This window comes from Manis javanica, chromosome 12 (assembly GCF_040802235.1).
Source record: "Manis javanica isolate MJ-LG chromosome 12, MJ_LKY, whole genome shotgun sequence".
Classification (NCBI taxonomy): domain Eukaryota; kingdom Metazoa; phylum Chordata; class Mammalia; order Pholidota; family Manidae; genus Manis; species Manis javanica.
Window position 1 is genome coordinate 108,103,806 of NC_133167.1, and position 19,238 is coordinate 108,123,043.

At 46.1% G+C, this 19,238-nt stretch overlaps 1 long non-coding RNA gene across 4 annotated transcripts in view; it reads left to right on the forward strand.

The window, feature by feature from the left end:
* The window catches only part of LOC140844829 (uncharacterized), a 197,037-nt gene that overhangs the window by 25,715 nt on the left and 152,084 nt on the right, over window positions 1-19,238 (forward strand). The window contains exon 4 of one of the 4 annotated variants that reach the window (XR_012123327.1): window positions 7,138-7,254. The exons of 2 other annotated variants lie outside the window; for them this stretch is intronic. This is a non-coding gene — a long non-coding RNA (uncharacterized lncRNA). Of the gene's footprint in view, window positions 1-6,341; window positions 6,556-7,137; window positions 7,255-19,238 lie in introns of those variants that run through there. One more of the 4 variants, XR_012123323.1, reaches the window with a different exon arrangement.

A 19,238-nucleotide genomic window follows, 5' to 3' on the forward strand; every position in this document is an offset into this window, starting at 1 on the left:
GGACCTGGATTACATGGCCTCAAGGGACCGAATTCTGCAGCAAGTCAAACGATCAGGAAACACATTTACCCCAGAGCCTCCATAAAGGAATGCAGGCAGCCAACACCTCATCTTAGGCCACAAAAGACCCACGTTGGACTTATGACCTACAGCAATAAGGAACTAAAATGGAATCGAACCCGTTCCACTACCGAGTCCTGTGCTGTAAATGAATGAGAGAAAAAATATCACAGCTGGAGAGAGTTGTGAAGAAGGAAATTTCATCCTCCTCACGTTTCTATTGATGAAGTTGGAGTTATTCTCAGGACATCACAGCCAGCTCCTGCCTGGACTTCCTGAACAGATGTGAGGTCTCTGAAAATGCAGTCGGCCATGTGGGGGCTGAACCTGCTCCAGAGAAGGAGAGGGTAAGCCTGGTGTTGAAGGGACTGGGTAGGAATTCAGAATCTTCTTGCTCAACTTAGGTCTTTCGACAATTCCCTGTGTCTATGAGCAAAAATACAGCATTCGTTATTGAAGCCAGAATTTGGGAGTCATTTTAAAATATTTCTTTCTAAACTTCTTTCAAATTCCTCTACTTTATTTATCTACATTTCCTCTGTCCAAAGCATCATTATCTCTAATTTAGATAGGATAATAGGCTCCTAACTGGTCTCTCTTTTGTTCCGTTGTCACCCATCTCAGGGCTTTGCTAAATCCGTGCTCTCTCTGGTGAGCAGACCGAGGTGCCCGCGTAGGTCAGCCACTCCTATGTTGTCACTCATCTGTAACTCCATTTGTAAGCTTACTTAGTGACGTACTTCTTTGTTTTTTTTTTTATTTTGTGCTTTAAATAAATTCATCTCTCCAACTCTGAACTTTGATCCTGTTGAGGGAATAGGGTGCCTGTTTTCACTCTCCACTGAGGTTTCTGGGACACCTACCAGAGACTGAGAATATGAGTGCGTGCGTGAGTGCCCCTGAGAATAGCTGCCTCTGGGACGACACCAAAATCTACAGGCATGTGTTGAGAAAAGCTCTCAGTTTAGCCTGATTGACATCTTTGAGGAACACGTCTGGGATTGGCCCACACTCTACATTCCCGATGGACTACCTTGCGGGATTGTTTTTGTACTGACATCTTTGTGACATAACGTATGCCAAGGCAGATCTGCAGAGAGCCTGTCACCTCACCCTCATCACTTTGAGGGATGGAAGGGAGCATGTGTGGCAAGCCTTGCAGGTGTGTTGGAGACGATGACAGAGAGATTCACGCAATACCCCATCCAGTTTCTAGTGTTTCGTGCAAAGCATTTTAAAACATGCACGATCAATTTGTTCAGTCAAGTGCTGTGTGTCCGGGATGGAGGGGAGGTTTCCTTAGATCTCAGCAAAGCTACTCCCACACTCTTCCTGTTGCCTTTTGCCTTTGCTCAGTCTTGTCTAGAACGAATCCGCATTAAGGGCTTGTGTCACAGGAAGGCCAGGGAACTCTGCATTGACATCCCCTGCTATTAGCCTTTCTCTGCAACACACCAGTGTGCATTATTGTTTGAACGAAAATTTGGTGATTGTAAGTGCTCACTCCCTTTAGGAAGAGTATCTTAATTCAGAAAATTTGAAGCAGGAAGAGGTCAAAGGACTAATATAGTACCTAGTACAGCTTTCAGTGCTTGGATTTGTTTTGGACCAGGTTGCAGGCAAACTGAACATAGTAATAATATCCCTCTGTCAGGCGTTATGCTATCATTTCCACATGGACTGCCTCACTGAATCCTCCCCAAAGCCTGTGAAGCTCGGAGATGTTAGGCAAACTTCCCAAAGTCATGTAGGATAGTCAGTGGCTGTGTTATTTTTTTCCCCCTCTTCCTTCCTTCCTACCTTTAAAGCCACATCAGACTCTTCCAATCCATCAAGTCAATTTTTATTTCATAAAAAAATTATTTCAGCTGGAGGGAAGTAGGAAAAAGAAATACAGTATTTATTCCAAGATTGTTTTTTTGGGGGGAAAAAGACACATAGTAGTGCCATCAAGAAGCAATATGTTCAGCAATTATTTCAGTTCCTCGGAACAAAGAAAATCCCATGGTCCTCCTTTGGGGGAAATAATTTGTAGGTGGAATCTGTAGGTATTAATAGGTTCAGGAGATGATGAAATAGGAAGCACGTAAATCATGTTCACTGAAAGCGAAGGAGGAGCTCCCAGGAACACCTGCCAGCGTGACAGAGAGCCAGCCCCAAGTGCCGAGAAGCAAGTCCCCAGGAAGCGAGATGATAATGTACGTGGTCTGTTCGATAAGCACTTAGCCTGAGGCCTTTCCAATATGCAAAGGACAGCCAGTCACTCAGGTGCGTCCTTCTGTCTTCTCTGGTGTGCTGACTTCCTCGCAGCCAGCCCAGACTCACCCTGCATAAGTTCATTTATCCCAGAAGATCTCCCTGGTAGCTGCTGTTGGAAGAGATTTTAAAATGTATGCTTAAAAGAAACGTATCTGAAATGGATAAATGTGGCTAATGAGATGTCTTATCATTAAGCTGTGGAACTCACTGCCACAAGTTATTAGGACTCGAGAATCTTCAAACAAGAATTGAAACAGGGATTGCCTCAGCAATCCCGTTAAGGGAGATAAAATTAGCCAGAGGATCAATAGTTCTACTTTAGGGCTTCCTCTGAGGACTAGATGAAGTTGCAAAGATTTTTCTTTGTGTCGTAGGATATCACTTAAGCATTGTAATTTCACATATGAAATCCCTCAGTTATCATAAGCATGAGCAGTTTTCCTATAATTACTCCCTTGTGATATCTAGTATATTTACCAGGAATTAACCAGCATTTCCCTTTCCAACACTAGGTGCACGTTTTCTGTTTTGGTTGCAGTACAGTGGTTATGAGATTCTAGCTCCTTTTAGGCCCATGGAAATGGTGCAGTAGCAGTGCTTGTTGAAAAAGAAGAAAATGATGCTTAGTTTTCCATTTCCTTCTCCTTCTAGTGAATGATTTACAAAATCTTACATATCAAAAAATAAACATTAAACCTTGACTTGAAAAAAAAAGTCGCTTCTTTTTGCACTATCTTAATTCCATCTGCTTCAGGATACACAATTGAGGTTTCAGTGTGAGAAATATGGAGAAAATGTCTCTACCTCATTTCTGGGCTGACTTCAAGCCTTTAAGAGGACAATGCTAGAAATGAGCTCACTCTATTTACCTTTCCCCCAAAGCATCCTGATTAATTACACTCTTCCTCAAAACAGTTCTGCAATGCTCAGAGGCAGCCAAGACCCTCAGGAAGAGGTTTTTGCATTTAATTAGCACATAACTAGATCAAATGCTTGTAAATATGAGTATCGGTAACATGGTATGCAGTCTTGGGACACAGAGTTGGTAATATAAGGCCAGCAGTATTGGGGAAATTTTTTATTACATTATTGAACAGGGCTTTTTAAAGTTTCTGATAGAAATACATGCTAGAACTGTGGAAAGCAAGATTTGATAGGACCTCTGGAATTCAAGGCTTGTTATTTTTCCTTCTGTATTTCAGTAGAGGTTCTACTAGAATTCGGGATCTGACTATAAAGAATAAGGCATAGATCTAATGAAAAAATACAAGTTAAAAGTCGTAGAATGTTCTTAGATGTAGCAATAATCTTAGCTTTAGATTGCTTTGTTCAGTGTACGCAAGATGGTCCTACACACAGAGGGATAGTATCTCTGGTGTGGGTCCAGTGCCTGCTAATGACAGAAATAGCATCCCCGAGCCACATGGTAACCAAGCAGACCTGCGTTCCAGACATTCGGGGTGCTGACCGTCTCCCCAGCCAAGGATGCTTAGATGGGCGTGCCGGAGGTGATCGGTGATCGTGAGCATTTCCCCTCCCGCCCACCCCCGCAGCTCAACCCCTGGGCACCACCAAGGTCACTCAAGACATGAGTGGGGGGCCTGGGCTGGCACTCTGGCCGCTGAGTTCTTCCTGCAGGTCTGCTTCCATTAGGCTGCCGTGGCTGCCGTGGCTGCCAGCGTGGACTGACAGCTCACTGTCAGCAGAAAGCAGTCACCCTTCTGTGACGATGACAAAGCGAAGTTTTCCAGGCCATTTCCAAATAGACCGTTTTCTCTGGTATCTTAAGTGTTCTTAGCATAGCAAAGAATATAATATTGGCAGCTTACAAAACTGTTTTCCTCTATGCATAAGCGCATGTATTTAAGTGACGTACCCATGGTGCTCCATAACCCCAGGTACAGGGCTGACAGGAGAGAGGGGACATTACCTTACTCGAGAGCTAAAGCCTCATGTACTTTGTTGTGAAAAATAAATGGGTGTTTTCCAAGGATGGTTTGAAAATTACTGCAATCTTGAGGCAACTACAATTTTTGTGCCATAAAGCCAGTCTTATTTTGCGATTCCGTTTCCATGGCAAAGCTGACATTCAGGAAGTGAGACAAAGTTGAAAGTCACTTCACTGTGACCTTCTGTATTTTCATTTTTTAATATGTCAATTGTCTATTGTGATGAATTTGCATAAATATATACATTTTTAATTTAAACTTTTTATGTTACAAAATCATTTTAGTGTTTATTATTTTAAAACATAAGTGACTTGCAAAAGTAATCATTCAATATTCCAAATGCAGGGAAAAAATATACACAGCACACCCTGTTTGTTTTTGTTTAAGGAATAGTGGGCATAGAAGTAGTTGAGAACCAGATATTTGGCCAAAAAAAAAGAAGAAGAAATAGTATCATAGTCTACGCTGAATAAAGATCCCTTTTGTATCCTTTAGAATGTGTATCTCCTCCTCCTTTTTTTTTTTTTTTTACAGTATTATATAAATTCGTTTTCCTTCACCTCCTGGGGAATTATTATGACTTTAACTTAGAGTTGTTCCAAATATTGACTAAGAATGGAAAATGAAATTTTCAATATTTTCAAGGGTATTTTAAGGTACATCTTGATTTTCCTTTCCTAGTCTTTCTTACAATCATTACAATAAGAGATACTGATAAATTGAAGTATCAGAATTCAAAGTTATTCTAGAAAGTCTGTGATCTGTGCCAATATATCATGAGAACCCTGTTGCTTATAGAAAAGAATGTAAATGCTCCAGACTGCAGAGTCTTTTCAGTTTGAAACAATATTTTGGCATTAATTCAATGAGCTAACTAGGACTTTGGGATAAAATGTGAAGCAGTCTACATGTAAAGGACTGTATGGGCTCCAGCCTGAGTTCTAAGCCTCGCACAGGGTGGTGGGAAGGGAAGGGAGAAAAACTGTCAGTTTGCGCGGGCACGTGGCAACACTGGAAATTCGGCCAATATCGCAGACCGTGGCACAGGCAGTGCCGTGCTCTGCTTTGCTGCCCAGAGGACATGTCTGCCATGGATGAGTAAAACAAAGTTGGCTGGCTGTGCCTTCTGATGTCTCCCTTCCTCTGACTGCAAGTCTCGGAGAGCATTTCAAAGTACACAGCTCAGTCTTTCTGGGGTGTTTACATAGTCACCCCGCCACGTGCCCAGATGCAGCCATAGCGGAGACTCCTGTCACCAGGTTCCCACCCAAAGTGCACGTGACCCTTCTGGAAACCATGGTGCAAGGATGCGATGATGTCACTTGCCAAATATGAAAAGCCGGAAGTGTGTATGGCACTGAAGTTACCGATTACAATTAGTGTGAATGGTTTTGGTGAAACTGTAAGTGGCTCATAAAACTGTCTAGAAAGATTTAAGCAGTAGATTTCTGGAATGATGCCAAGGGCCACTGAGAATGGAATGAACCAGCTGGAGAAACTTCATAACCAGGTACACATCCGTAAAGTGAGCCCAGATGATCTCTGTCCCCCAGTAAAGCATTCCTATACAAAAACTGAGAAGCGATGCAGCTACATCGTTAAAGAGAAAACATCTTCATTAGTAACGTCAAGTTTAGTCATAAAGGCATCATTTGCGTCAACCTATTTTTATGGAAATGATGTTTGGGGAATAGCTCTCCATCTCTTAAATAAAAATCCATTTACTTTAAAAAGTAGGGCATCTTCTTACAGGTAGAATTGCATTTGTAGTGAGGGGGCCAAGCTAGACCTCCTCGTTGTCTCTTGTGTTGGGACCCGAGACCCGATGATCCTTGATTTTACTCCTACGTATGAACTTTCCTCTTTCTGTGTCTTTCTCCCTTCAAACAATATTTTTGAATTCCAAGTGTATGTGAGATAGTGTTTTACCTTTGGCATTGTGGAAGGGAGACAGATACAACAACGCCCTCGGACAGGTCATAGTCCAGGAGGTCATGTTGAAATGAAGCTTAGGTAACTAGGCTTGATTTTTTTTTTTATCTCTCTCTCTCTCTCGTTTTTTTTTTTTACCAGTTTACTGCTCTGTAAATGCAACTCTGAGTTAGTACCAAGTCACCATCCATCTGCTCCAGAAACTGCAGCAGTGCAAAGGCCCTGGTGGGCCTAGAGGGCACAAGAATGGTCATCCGGCTGATCGTAACCCCTGGATGTTTTCAGATAATCAAGAGGGTCGATCTTCCCATCCTTCTTGTAGGTTTTGGACCACAGTTTGAGAATAAAGAAAATCTGAGGCACAGAAATTTTATTTTTACTTTAAAATACATTAAAAGAAAACTCATGTTATTTTTGCCTTCAAAATTACTTTTATATCAACATAGTTCAACACAAGGTAGAAACTCTCTTTAGAAGCATCAGAATTTTATTATGCAACTCAGGTAAAAATAAAGTCTTGCTCAATACTTTTTGTTGTTACAGGGGAAAAAAAGCTAGCAGGGTCATTTTCAATATCAAGTCGACAAACGCACTCTCAAAAATGTCACCATTGAGTGAAAACCAGAAATGCTTGTTTGACTCCATCTTGATGGTCTCCTTTCCTCCGTGGTTGAGGCTGATGCATATGGTAAAGGTCAGGCAGGGTCCTCCGCCTTTGGTAAGAGCCGGTGCTTCTGGCCCACAGAGTAGTGACCCTCATTGAGGGGGAAGCATGATGCAAAGACAGAAACCTAAACGCAAAGCCCTAAGAACCCTCCGTTTTGCTCTCTGAACAATGTCGGTTTTGACATGAGAACCCACGTGTATTGAAGGGCATGAAAAATGGGAATATTTCTGGACGGGAGGCAGAGACACTTTCTCCCTGTGTTTCCTGCAGCTTTGAGGGTTGTCTGGGAGAAGCAGTGACTCCTTGTCAAAGCAGCATTTGGAAGGGACCTTGAAGAGGGTGAACCGAGCCGCCTTCAGGAGGCCGGAGACACAGCTCTCAGGAGGCAGGGAGGCTGATCAAGGGCAGCAGGTGAGCACTTAGAGCCTTTGAAGAGAGACACCCTAGAGGTTTATGGGGGGCGGGAAGGAGAAGGCTGAGGAAACTGAACGCTTCCAGCAGCACTTCTCCGGAAAGGACATTGTGCATTGCTGCTTCCGCTTTCTCCCTCTCCTTGCTGAACCCCCACCCCCACTCCCCCCATTTCTCTTGTAAAGCCACTGATTTAATTGTCTCTTGGTTGTTTATATCCTGGGAAAGAGGCATAGAGACAGTGGGAAATAGTCCCAATCACACATCCCTGAGTTGTTATCCTACTAGACTGTAACCCTGCTGTTGCTCCTCATGGCACCTGCTTCTATTCAAAGACACGTGATCCTTTTAGAATTCAAACACACGGTGCTTACTGGTGAAGGATGTCAGTGTGGGTTCTCGAGTCCAAGACGCCAGGGCGGCAGCAGCTGGAGCTGTGGGGCTGGGGCTGTGAGCTGTGGTGTCTAAGGAGCCCTGGGGGAGGCACACTGAGCCGGTGCTGTTCACTCAGAGGCCCGGCCGCGGGTGAGGACATGGGGGTGCAGAGGGAGACGAGCTGTGTATGCTGTGTGTGTGTGGCTGCCACGCAGTGGTACCTGAAGTGCAGACTCAAGAATCTGGGATGTCAATGAGTACCAAGATCAAAGGGGTGGTAGGAAAATGCAGAGCGGGGCTCCAGCCGTCGGAGTTTGGGGCGAATGATGGGAATGACAGAGGTGGGTCGGGGGCTGAAGCTGTCCAGGACTGTGGCACTAGCTCGCCGACAGAACAGACGATGGATACCTGGTCAGGGAGCCGCAGCGGTGCGAGGTCATCATGCCCGCTTTGCTTCCTGGCCTCTGATTATATCTTAGAAGTACAGTTGTGGAGTCGTGACGGCACCAGTGGTGTCTGGGTTATCCGTGCTTCACTGAGTATGTTGGGGGGAGAACACAGATGCTGGAAGCCTATCCATGATAGGAAAACGAAGGTCAAACTAAAGTGGCAGAAGGTGAGTCAGCATTAGAAAGGAATCCCGTGCAACGGTAAGAACAGGAGGCAATGCCCCTCTAGAAAGCTTGGCATCCTGGGTAGGAACGGCAGGGTGGGCGCCAGAGGCTGGCTGTGGGCTGCGTGTTGAGGGTCCTGCTGCACCAGTCCAGGGGAGCCCGTGGTGGACAGAGGAGGCCAACTCTGAGCTCTGTCCGGTGGGGGACGGTCCCAGTTCTAGCATTTTCCGGCAAGTTCGGCAGGGAAAGGGGCAGCCAGTGTTGAGATTCATTCCCATATCTTGCGCCAGCAAAGAAGAAAGAATCGTCTACATCATTGCCATCACCATGGAGACCATTTTCGTGCCCGAGCAGCTTTGTCTTAAACTCCCTCCCAATCACGTGGAAGATACAGTGGGATGTAGTGAGCTCAGCACAGTCATGAAATCTGTGTATCTTGGCGTGTGTCACTGACCACGATGTCGTCACAAAGGAGTGTGCCATTGCATCTCCGCTGTGCGTGGCTCTCTCCGGGAGCTCCCCCCGGCCACGCGCAGCTCCACGCGACAGCCTTCTGTGTCAAAAACCAGCTCTGCTTCATTGTGATATAAAATGGTGAACGAAGCTGAAATTTATTTCCTTCCGCAACTCTTCAGTCCACAACTGTTACAGTTACACCAACGTGAACTTTTCTTCCTTGCATGCGGGAGTCACCGAGTTGTTACCTGGGGGGATGTGTCAGGTGTTTGGTGAGGAAGTTCTCTCACCAAAACTGGGGGACTGAGGCCAGAGGCGCCATCTGGGCAGGTGCACATCAGCCGGGAATTCACCTCTGCCGCCATCCTCAGCTTCCAGCTCTGTAGCTAAAAGCAGTTGCCAACAGTTAGGGACCACGGTCTCCTCCGTGTGTAAGGGAGACTGTGACACGCCACCTGCACGTGGGCGGAGGCGGCCCTCACAGCTGGTGCAGGTGATTCCCCGCCGTGAGCTCTGGGTTCTTTGCATGCAGCCAAACTATAGAGGATCCCAGCCGGTTCCATTTCTGACGCCTCTCCTGCTACTCTGAAAAAAAGCGTCCTCTGCAGGGATCCTTGGAGCTGAGTGCCAGCAACTCGCATCCACTGGGAGAGGGGGCAGATAATTGCTGGCTTGAATTGATTTGCATGCATGCTCCAGGCGTCTGTATGGCAGGTGTGCAGGTGTGGAGAATACTACTTCTCAAAATTTCCTGCTGCTGAGCATATGCAGAGCACCTAATGTGTACATTCCCCAGGCTCCCTCTCAGACCGGCTGGCCAGGAACCCCTGGGGAGGGGGCGCCTGTGGGTGTGTGTTTTGTAGGCCCTCTGTTTCTTATACTCTAAGAAACCTGATAAACAGTGGTTTTGTGAAAATGGCAAATTGGTATCTGTAGTTAGACACTGGAAGAACACACCTATATTGGCCACTGTGAATGAAATCCTGAGTCCCTGTGGCTTGAAGCCCCTATAATTTTGGAAGCGTCCCCTAAACACGCTCCTGCTTCTTTCTTTTCCTAGCCGTAGGACAGGGGTATTGTGGGCAGCTAATATCCAAAGGAAACATGGAAAACAGGCAAAGAGAACACAGCACCTCTCTTCGATCAGCATCTCTGGGGCTTCGCGGGCCACAGGGCGGGACTGGGTCATTGTTCCCACAGTGTCTTCTTTCAAAGATTCCTCAGAACTACAACCAGTCAGAGCCACACAGAGAAGGTGCGGGAGGCAAAGGGCAGAGCAGGAAAGCACATGCGACATGTGAAGTCCTGAGCTCAGGCCCCCGATCACCGCCAACCAGGCAGGCCGCCCCGGGGGCATCCCTCGCCTACTGCCATCACGGTCACTAGGTGCCCTTGCCTGCTGAAGACGGGGTGAGATCATGCGTGTGAACACTGCTTCCTAATAGGAGGTCGCCTTTCATTCCCATCCAAGTTTCCTATTTTAGAAGTAAAATGAAAACCTAACAGAAGAATGCTCTGACTACCAGGGCTTCACGAGAAGCACTTGGGTGTTGGAGCAGTTTTGAGTTTCCACTAACCCATGAGGGGAGAGATGGGTGTCAGTGGAATGGTGACAATGCCACAGTGATCGGGGCTGAGAAGAAATGAGCTGTCAAGTCAGGAAGGACGTGGAGGAGCCTTAAATGCACATCAGAGTGACAGCAGCCAGTGTGCAAAGGCCACACGCTGTGTGATGCCAGCTCTGGGATATCCCAGAAGAGGCCCAACTATGGGGACAGTAAGTCAGGGGTCGGCACAGATGGGACGCAGAGGGTTTCGGTGCACAGAGACCGCTCTGTGTGACACCAATGGGGGACACACATCATTACACATTTGTCCAAACCCACTGGGTGTGCACCACCGAGCGACCCTGATGCAGGCGGTATGCTCTGGGCAATGGGCACGTGTCCGGGCAGGCCTGTCACTGTGACAAATGTCCGTCTGAGGGGACATGGATAATGGGGGAGGCTGAGCAGGGGGAACACTGGGGTGTTTGTGGGAACTCTCTGTACTTTCTTCTCAAGTTTCCTGTGGATCTAAAACTGCTGTAAAATATACAATAAAAGTAAAAAGAGGGGCGGGGGTACCACCGTCTGTCGCATTGCTGTTGCAGATGGCCAGATGGGGCCGTCCGCAAGGGGTCTCATGCCGTCCTAGAGCAAACACGGGCAATTTGTGTACTTAACCATCTTCCAAAGCAGGTCACTCTCACCTCCCCCGGATACGGCAGGATTCAGGAGCCGGCAGGGGCACTTGCTGCAGCATTTTTGTATAGAACAGTAGTGAAAGTCTCCGTTCAGTCTAGCCCCACTGTCTGTCAGGAGGAAAAAATCAATCGCAGGTCACATGCAAGGCAAAACAGCCCGCCTTTAACACATAACGTTTTCTCTGAGAAATAACTGAATTCCACATCCTGGCAAGTAAGGGTAAAGGCCAGAAAGAGATGGGGAGAGTCAGGAGAAAAAAGAAAAGTGTTGAACATTTTAAAGAGAGGAAGAGAGGCTGGGGGAGAGTAGAGGAAACATAGGGCCTGGTGTGGGAGGAAGAACTGTGTGAGGGAGAGAGACGGGGGTGCCCAGGAAGAGACACACAGGGGCTCCCTGTGGATCACTGGGCCGTGGGCATGAGATCTGTTATCTCCCGTGACACCCCCTGTGAAGTCCAGAGCACCTTTGTAGTTTGGAATCAGCTTTTCTACAACGCAGGACAGATTTCTCTGCTTCCAAATTCCAACGTTCACAGTTGCTTTGAGAGAAAATTGTATTATTCTTAAGCCTTTGCAAATGTTGCAGTAAAGAGTCAGCTTTGGAAGTGGGCTGTGGACGTCCAGACCTGTCCATGCATTTATTGCCCATAAACGGTTTTAGTTTGACTCCAAGTATGTATTTCCTTCCTGCCTTCTTTACCTTTTAATCTATTGTTCTGAATTAATTTGGAAATGAAGTGCAACTTTAAAAGTCTGTACTGTTGGAAATGATATTGTAAGAAGAACAGCAACAAAGCTCTTTGTGAAAATATCTTGAAGACTAAATATTTACAATTGGTGGCCATTTTTCTCTAACACAGTATTGACGGTGCCAAGGAGCAACCGGGCAGTCTTCAGCGAGTGGTTTCTCTGGAGAAATCAAGGCATATACCATTGGTCCAAGGCTGGGCAAAGATAGACTGTTCATGTCAGTTACAGATGAATTGAGTCTTGATGTAGAAGTCGGGGTGGGGGCCCAAAGACAGCTGTTGAGGAAGAACTACAATTGGAATGGCTGACCCGTGTACAGGAAAGGCTATGAAGGAGAAACCCCGGGTTGGAGATGCTGTGAAATGCTACTGCGGCCATGGGGAGGGAGGCTAGCTGTGGGCACAGCAAGGACAGGAACGTGACAGGTGTATTTAATGGGAAAGTGTAAAGGCATGGTGGTTCCTTTCCCTGGAAAGAGGGCAGGGCCTTGGGGGATGCTGATGGGGCGCCGTGGAGAGGTAGGCAGGCAGGGGAACTATTCTGAATTAAAATATTGCCTTAGATTTTGAATGGATGGCAGTTCAGGTGGCAGTAAAGGCGGCTAATTCAAGGTGTTGGGAAAGTAAACTGTAAAGGGTGAAATTGTGGATTCAGGGGAACAAACCCCACAAAATGGCACATAGTAGAAGGGAAAGTGCATTGCAGAGGCTCACTCACCGCTTTTCCTCCAGACATATCTTTAGGAAACGAGTGCAAAGTCTTGGCCCTGATATTGGCGTGCCTTGTCCGTCACGGTGCTCCTTGTGACCCAAAGACAATACGTGTCCCTGTTGTGTATGGGGTGCTTAACTGGCACATAGCATGTCCTCAGTAAATGCTCAGTGGTACATCTGTACATGTATTAAGCAAAGTGATAAGGAGTGGATCAGGGCTCACAGATGCCAATCAAGTGCTGACAGAATCTGTCAGTGTCTCCTGGAGGGGTCTGGCGTGAGTGGAACTAAGACCGCATCAGCCTCTATGCGGAGTAGACATGGGCTGAGCTTAGTGCGCAGGTGCACAGAGCAGAGGCTGTTACTGTGCAGGCAGGATGTAGGTGCACCACTGTGCGCTGACACCCTTCATTCCCTGCTTGCACAAAGGGTGGGATGCGCGAAGCCAAGAGAGCTGGCTTCCCTCGGGGCCCTGATTTTCAGTGGCCATGTCCCACTGAGGATGCCCCTTGCATGTCCTTGGCTACAGGATTTATATGTTGCTATGTCCATTCTTCCAACGTTATAGATTTGGTATGAATATACTTTGGGTAATTTGAAAACACTTTGCAAATCGTAAACCCCTCTAGGAATGTCCATGTAATATTTGGTCAGGTCAGGACAGAGCTGTCAAGGAAAAACCAGGTACAAAGCCACTGAAAGGCTGTGTGTGGCGCTCCTGTGAGCACAGTCTCACCAGCTCTCCACGAGACTGGAGGCCAGCTGCCCGCAGGAGAAAAAGGTGATTCCTTCCCAGGAAAGGCTGTTGGAAAGCAATACTGTGTCCTTGAATACTATGCACAGAAAAATCTTGAGAAGAAATTCCAGTTTTTCCTAGAAATTAGAACCCAGTAAATGCTTCAGTATTTCCTGATGATAGAACTACATTGCACCTGGGTCTAGGTGTGAGCCTGCCCCACCTGTCCCGCACTGGGATCCCTGGTTCATGTGTCGTCTCGGTGGCCTCACTGATAATGCGCTAATGTGCTGTGACTAAACAGTTAAACGTTGGTCTCCTGCCCATGTCCACCTTACGTACCCAAGCCCTTGGCTTAGTCAGAGAAGGGGCCCTCATCGATCCAGTCATTGAGTCAGCTCAGAAGAGTGAGTTCTTGAATTTTCATAGCTGCTGAAGCTGGTGGAGATAATTCCACAATCCCAGTGGTCACCTGAGGACAGGGAGGGAGATTTGTCTCCAGATTGTGGGTGGAGAGGAGGCAATGAGGAGGTGGCTGACCTGAGGTGGCAGGCGGTCGGTGCAGGTGGGACAGGACAGGACTCTGTCGGGACATGTGGCTCTGAATCCTGCCTCTGCGTCTTCAAAACTGTGACCTTCAGAAGTTTGTTTAACCTCTTCAGGCCACAGTTTTCTCATGCAATAAGCCTATTTACTGGGATTAAACGAGCCCAGTACCTAGGGCCTAGGAAATGCTAATACAGTACTAACACCGTGATCTTCATTATTTTTATCCACTCCTGCCTGCAGAGCAAAGGAGGCACACAGCAACTGATGTCTTGACCCTGTTTTAGTGCAACTCTGCAGTGTGAGCCGCGGGCCACTCACGGTCCACCCGTGGGCCAGCTTCGCCTGGTGACATCACTTGCTGATACCCGGCCTGTGTTCTCCTGTCCCTGTGTTTGTCTTCACACCCACAGCAGACAGATGCTCATAGGTGATACACCGGATCATTTCCTCCGTTTCCTTTGAAATGTCCGATACTTAGTACTGAGTCTCAGTAAATGTGAGTTGAACAATTGAAATTTGTTTGGCAGATGATACAGATATGTTATGATCTGTTATGGCAAGAACAGGGTAAAAAGGCCTCAGGGGGGTGGCAGACCACGAGCTGGTAAGATAAGTGCTTCTGCGTGTTAAGGCTTATTCCTCGGCTCAACTGCAGTTTATAAAATGCCTCATTTAATTCAATCCTTATAATAGCATTCTGCAGGAGGCGTTCAGTCTCATTTTTTTAGACTTAAATTTTTAGTGTAGTTTTAGGTTCACAGCAAAATTGAGAAGAAGGAGATTTCCTGTATAACCTTGGCCCCCAACACAGACACTCCCTCCCCGTTGTCCACGCCCCCACCAGATGGGACATTCATCAAGGTGATGGACCTGCACAGGCCCGTCCCCATCACCCAGAGTCCAGGGTACCTTAGGGTCACTCTTGTGCACATTCTGTGGGGTTGGACGGATGGGTAATGATGTGTGTCTGCCATTACAGTGTCATACAGAGGAGTTTCACTGCCCTAAAAGCCCTCTGTGCTCCACCCGTTCATCTCTCCCCACCTTCTAACCCTTGGAAACCATTGGTCTCTTTACTGTCTCCATAGTTGTGCCCTTTTCAAGGATGTCCTATAGTTTCACATCACACAGCATGTGGTCCATTCAGAGTGGCTGCTTTCACTCAGTGACGGGCATTTAAGGTTCTTCGATGTCTTATCATGGCTTGATTGCCTATTTATTCTTAGCCCTGAATATTATTCCATTGTCTAGATGGATCACAATTTATCCAATCACTGTGGAAGGATATCTTGGATTCTTTTAAGTTTTGGCTATTATGAAAAAAGCTGCTAGACACATCCATGTGCCAGGTTCTGTGTGCACATAACCTTCCAACTCCTCTGGGTAATACCAAGGAGTGCAAATGCTGGATCATATGGAAAAAGCATGTTTAGCTTTGGAAGTGACCACCCAACTGTCTTCCAAGGTGGCTGCACTGTCTGCATTGCACCAGCAAAGAATGAGAGTCCCTATTGCTGCACGTCCTTGCCGGAGCTCGGTGGTGTCCAGGTTCTGGATTTTGGCCATTCTGATAGGTGTGCAGTGGTTCAGTCTCATATTTGAAACTTTCAGTTTTCTCAGAAAAGGAAATAAACTCGGAGTGGTTAAGCAACATCTGAGGTCACAGTCTCACGAGGAAAGAGCTGGGATCCAGGTACAGTTGTGTTTGATGCCAAGTTCTCTCATCCTTGCCTTGGAGAGATAGAGTCCTCCTCAGATTTAAACTTGAGGACTGCCCAGTTCTCCTTATGCACAGGTTCATATGGGAGATAAAACGAGAGGGTCTCCTTTAGAGTACTTTGGAAATTATAGAGCATTATGAATACAGGTAGTGACTTGGTATAATATTTAGAGAAAGCACAACCATTTTGAGTACCAGTTTTAGCAGGAAGTTATTTGCATGATTTTGAGTCCATCAACTTCACCAGACCTTAGTTTTTCTGATCTATCTAAAAAAGGATGGCTACATTTTAACAATTACTGTGACATGTGAGCGTGTGCTAAGCATTAACAATGTAAAGCGTCAGTGTCTGAGGCTTTGTAGGTGGCGAGGAGGGTAAGGGGCATCCTGATGGGGACTGGAGGGGAGTCATCAGCCTCCAGGCCAAGGGGCAGGAGTTGCTGGTCACATGGAAAGACCCCAGAGGAAAAGATAAAAGTTGGGATGGTAAATAGATACCAGGTCCTGGTCTCCCTCAATCTCGCGGTGACGCGTACCATAAGAAACTGTATCAGATGGCCTACGCGATGGCAGATGCAGGTGAGAAACAAAGACGGGCCCCTCTTACTGCCCCACAGGATGTGGCTACTCAGGATCCATGAGAATTTCAATGACATGTGCAGCTGGAGCTGAGATAACTTGAGTTTCTTCATTTTTAAGTTAAGAATTTTTTTTTGTTTCTTTTCATTTCTTAGAACAAAAGTATTTAACCCATTTTCATCCTTAGTATATTTTATCTTGGTGACTGTGTATTGAGTAAACGGGTGTGTATTCCTTATTCTGGTACATACTGGCCATGATCCTGCCCCCCCGTCCCCCGAGCTTGTGTCAGCTTGCAGCTCTGTATTGCATCCCTGCAACTTTACAGCAACGGAACGAACTCATTTTTAAACCGATGAACAGAATATCTATGGCAACGTGCTATGGATGGGCTTCTTTGTAGATAATGTTATGTGAATTTGAATATTAGCTTACATTGCAACATTCTTGTTTTCATCATCCATAACATTAAATTCTAACATCCATTTTTATAGGCAATTGTAGGAATAAAATTATTTTTTGCTCCATAATTTTATTATGTGCATTAAAGAAATATTTTCTCAACTCCCTTCTCAGAACGCTCCTCTCACTTTATAAAAAATTGTTTTGATACAGCAGAATGCTGTGACAATAGTTCCAAATCTTGCACTACTAAGATTCCAGAAACACCATTATTATTAACGTCTTAGTCCATTGATTCTTGACAGAAAAGCACAATAGGAGCAGACAAACACATCTGCGTATTTTGAGAATACAGGATAGACGTAGTTGGCTCGGAGAATTGCACAAAGCCGTGAGGTGCAGGAGCCCAGCGCTCGCTTCTGAAAAGAAGGACGTTTCCGATGGCTTTGATTGCTCCACAGCAGATGCTTCCTGTGGCAGGTTAATTTGCAAAAACATGAAAACAAAATAAACCTACTTATTAAGACCTTCTCATTTAAGTCCCATTTTGAGCGGGGCGTCAGAGCACTTTACAGAGCTGCTGTGGGGATCCGGGAATGACGCGTTTTGTTCTGCCGTGTGGTTTTAGTGAAGCATAATTTGGTGATTCACATTCTGACTGGTGACTGGCCATCCATTCAGATCCCTTCCCTAAAGGGTACAACTGCCCATTCAAATGTTTATTAATAAGAGAGTAAGACTTTGATTCAGCCCATGCACACTGTCAGATCCACTGATTGCAATGCATTATTTAAGAGCTGTTTGCAGTGTGTTAGAGATAAAAAATTGCCAGTATTATCAGGTGGAATATTGCAACAAAGAGTCTACTATGTAGTGAACTCCCTGAGAGACAAATGGTACTTTTTGGGAACCACACACTTTACTGTTGATGTCAAATCGTGTTTTTGGTGGATTGCTGTCATGGAGCGCTCTCAGAAGTAGTCTTCGGTGGACAGTAAAAAATGCAAATGGCAATTCGTCGAGTAATGGTTGCTTTGGACCGGCTCTGAAGTGTTTTGTGTCATAAGCCCTAAACTATCAGCCTTATTTATGAGGCCTGGGTTTAGGAACTCACCAACTATTGAGATGATTTTCAGCCAGTAGTATAGACATATTTCTTAATTGCATGTTACTGTTGTGGGTGACTAAACATTATCTTCTCTAGAGATAGTGTGTATAGGTTCGAAGTGCTCCGTATTGGTTCAAGTCCTAATGCCCAGTGGACGTGGCGGCTGCTGGCAAGGAGCTGGCCCAAAGGACAGGGCTCCTCGGGCAGCTGGGCCAGCCCAGACAGCTAACCCTCGAGGTGTGACCCACGTGTGATCATGGCCTACATGTCTTTTCTGTCTAAGTGTGAAGCTTCCTGTGACACCATGCCTGACTTTGGCCTTCCTTTCCCATCTGTCTGTTGCGCCAGTGAGGGACTGGCACCACCTGCTCATGACTTGCCCTTTGCACTTTCCTTCTGTTCCTCTTGAGGGCACGAGTTCGCTCTGTCACACAGTCTGGTGAGTAAGCTGCACATGGTCAGCACAGCGCACCGTCGCACCTGCCTGTGAGACATTAAAGACTCCATCTTTGTTTTCTCAGTAAATGGTCCTGCATGGTGGCTACTGAGTCATGCGAATCATCTGCAGCCAGAAGAAGATGGTTCTTTCACAGGTCCTTTAGCGCACCATCAATGCTGTATAAGATACATCCAGACTTATCTGGAAAAAGATGACTGTCGTTACTTGTAAGCCAAAGAGAAAAACCATGGTATGTCATGTTTCGTTGTTTCCAACTAGGCTTAGTGATTATCTCCTATGAAGTTGGGGGCCTTTGAGAAGTCCTCTGGTGTAACACCTGTTTCCCAAGTACCCACCGTTTCTCAGTAGCCGTAAGTGAGCTGTGGATTAGGGTGTTAACGCTTGGTCTCTGGCCTGTTGAATTCTAAGGACCGTCCCAAGAAAGAAGAAAAAGGGAAGTACCGCCTCCTACATGCAAAGGACTGAGGGCACAAAGTAATTTAATGCTTTTGTGTAACCAGCAGTGATTATCATTATTTTTTACCTTTTTGAGCATGAAACATGCAAGGGCTGGCCCTATTGTAATGATAAACACCAAATAAAACTTCTTTCACATGGTGAAAATGGGGCACATCCTTATTTTAGAGATGTTTTGCACAGAGATAGATTTTCCTTGGCAATCAGTCACAATGTTGTTTTTCTTACACTTTGAGGTAAGGTTCACCTGTTAGAATCAGCTGTGTATGTGCTAAGACTCTTTGTGGACTTTGGGAAGCATTTCTGTTTTTCCTTTTAAAATGAAAATCAGCTTGGAACTGGAGGTAACGGAAAAACAAGAATTATTGAAAGAGGAAAGCGCTTAACAATAGGAAGGAAAAAAAATCCTTTATATGTCTTAGGAGGTGCTTTCTTTAAAGAGAGGAAAATCTGCTTTTCTGTTTCTAAAAGTTGACCTCTGTGGGGTCTCCATTCTGCACTGTGGATTATCAAAAGGGAGCCCAACCGTAACGAGAAGTCCAAATCCAGCCCTTTGTAAGGAATTTTCTTTTTTTTTGTACGGACCCCTGAGATGGAAGCTTCCAAACTGAGTTCCCCTGCTCCTGCCGAGGTTGGAATCGAAATTTCTTTTCACAATTACTGGGCGGCAGGTGAGGCCTGAGCCTCCGCAGGCCGAGGGGCACGGCACAGCCCCGGCGCGGGCAGACTTGGCATGGATTTCCTTCCGGCAGATTCAAATCTGCCTCCCTGGATGGGGCAGAAGAGAAGAAAAAAGG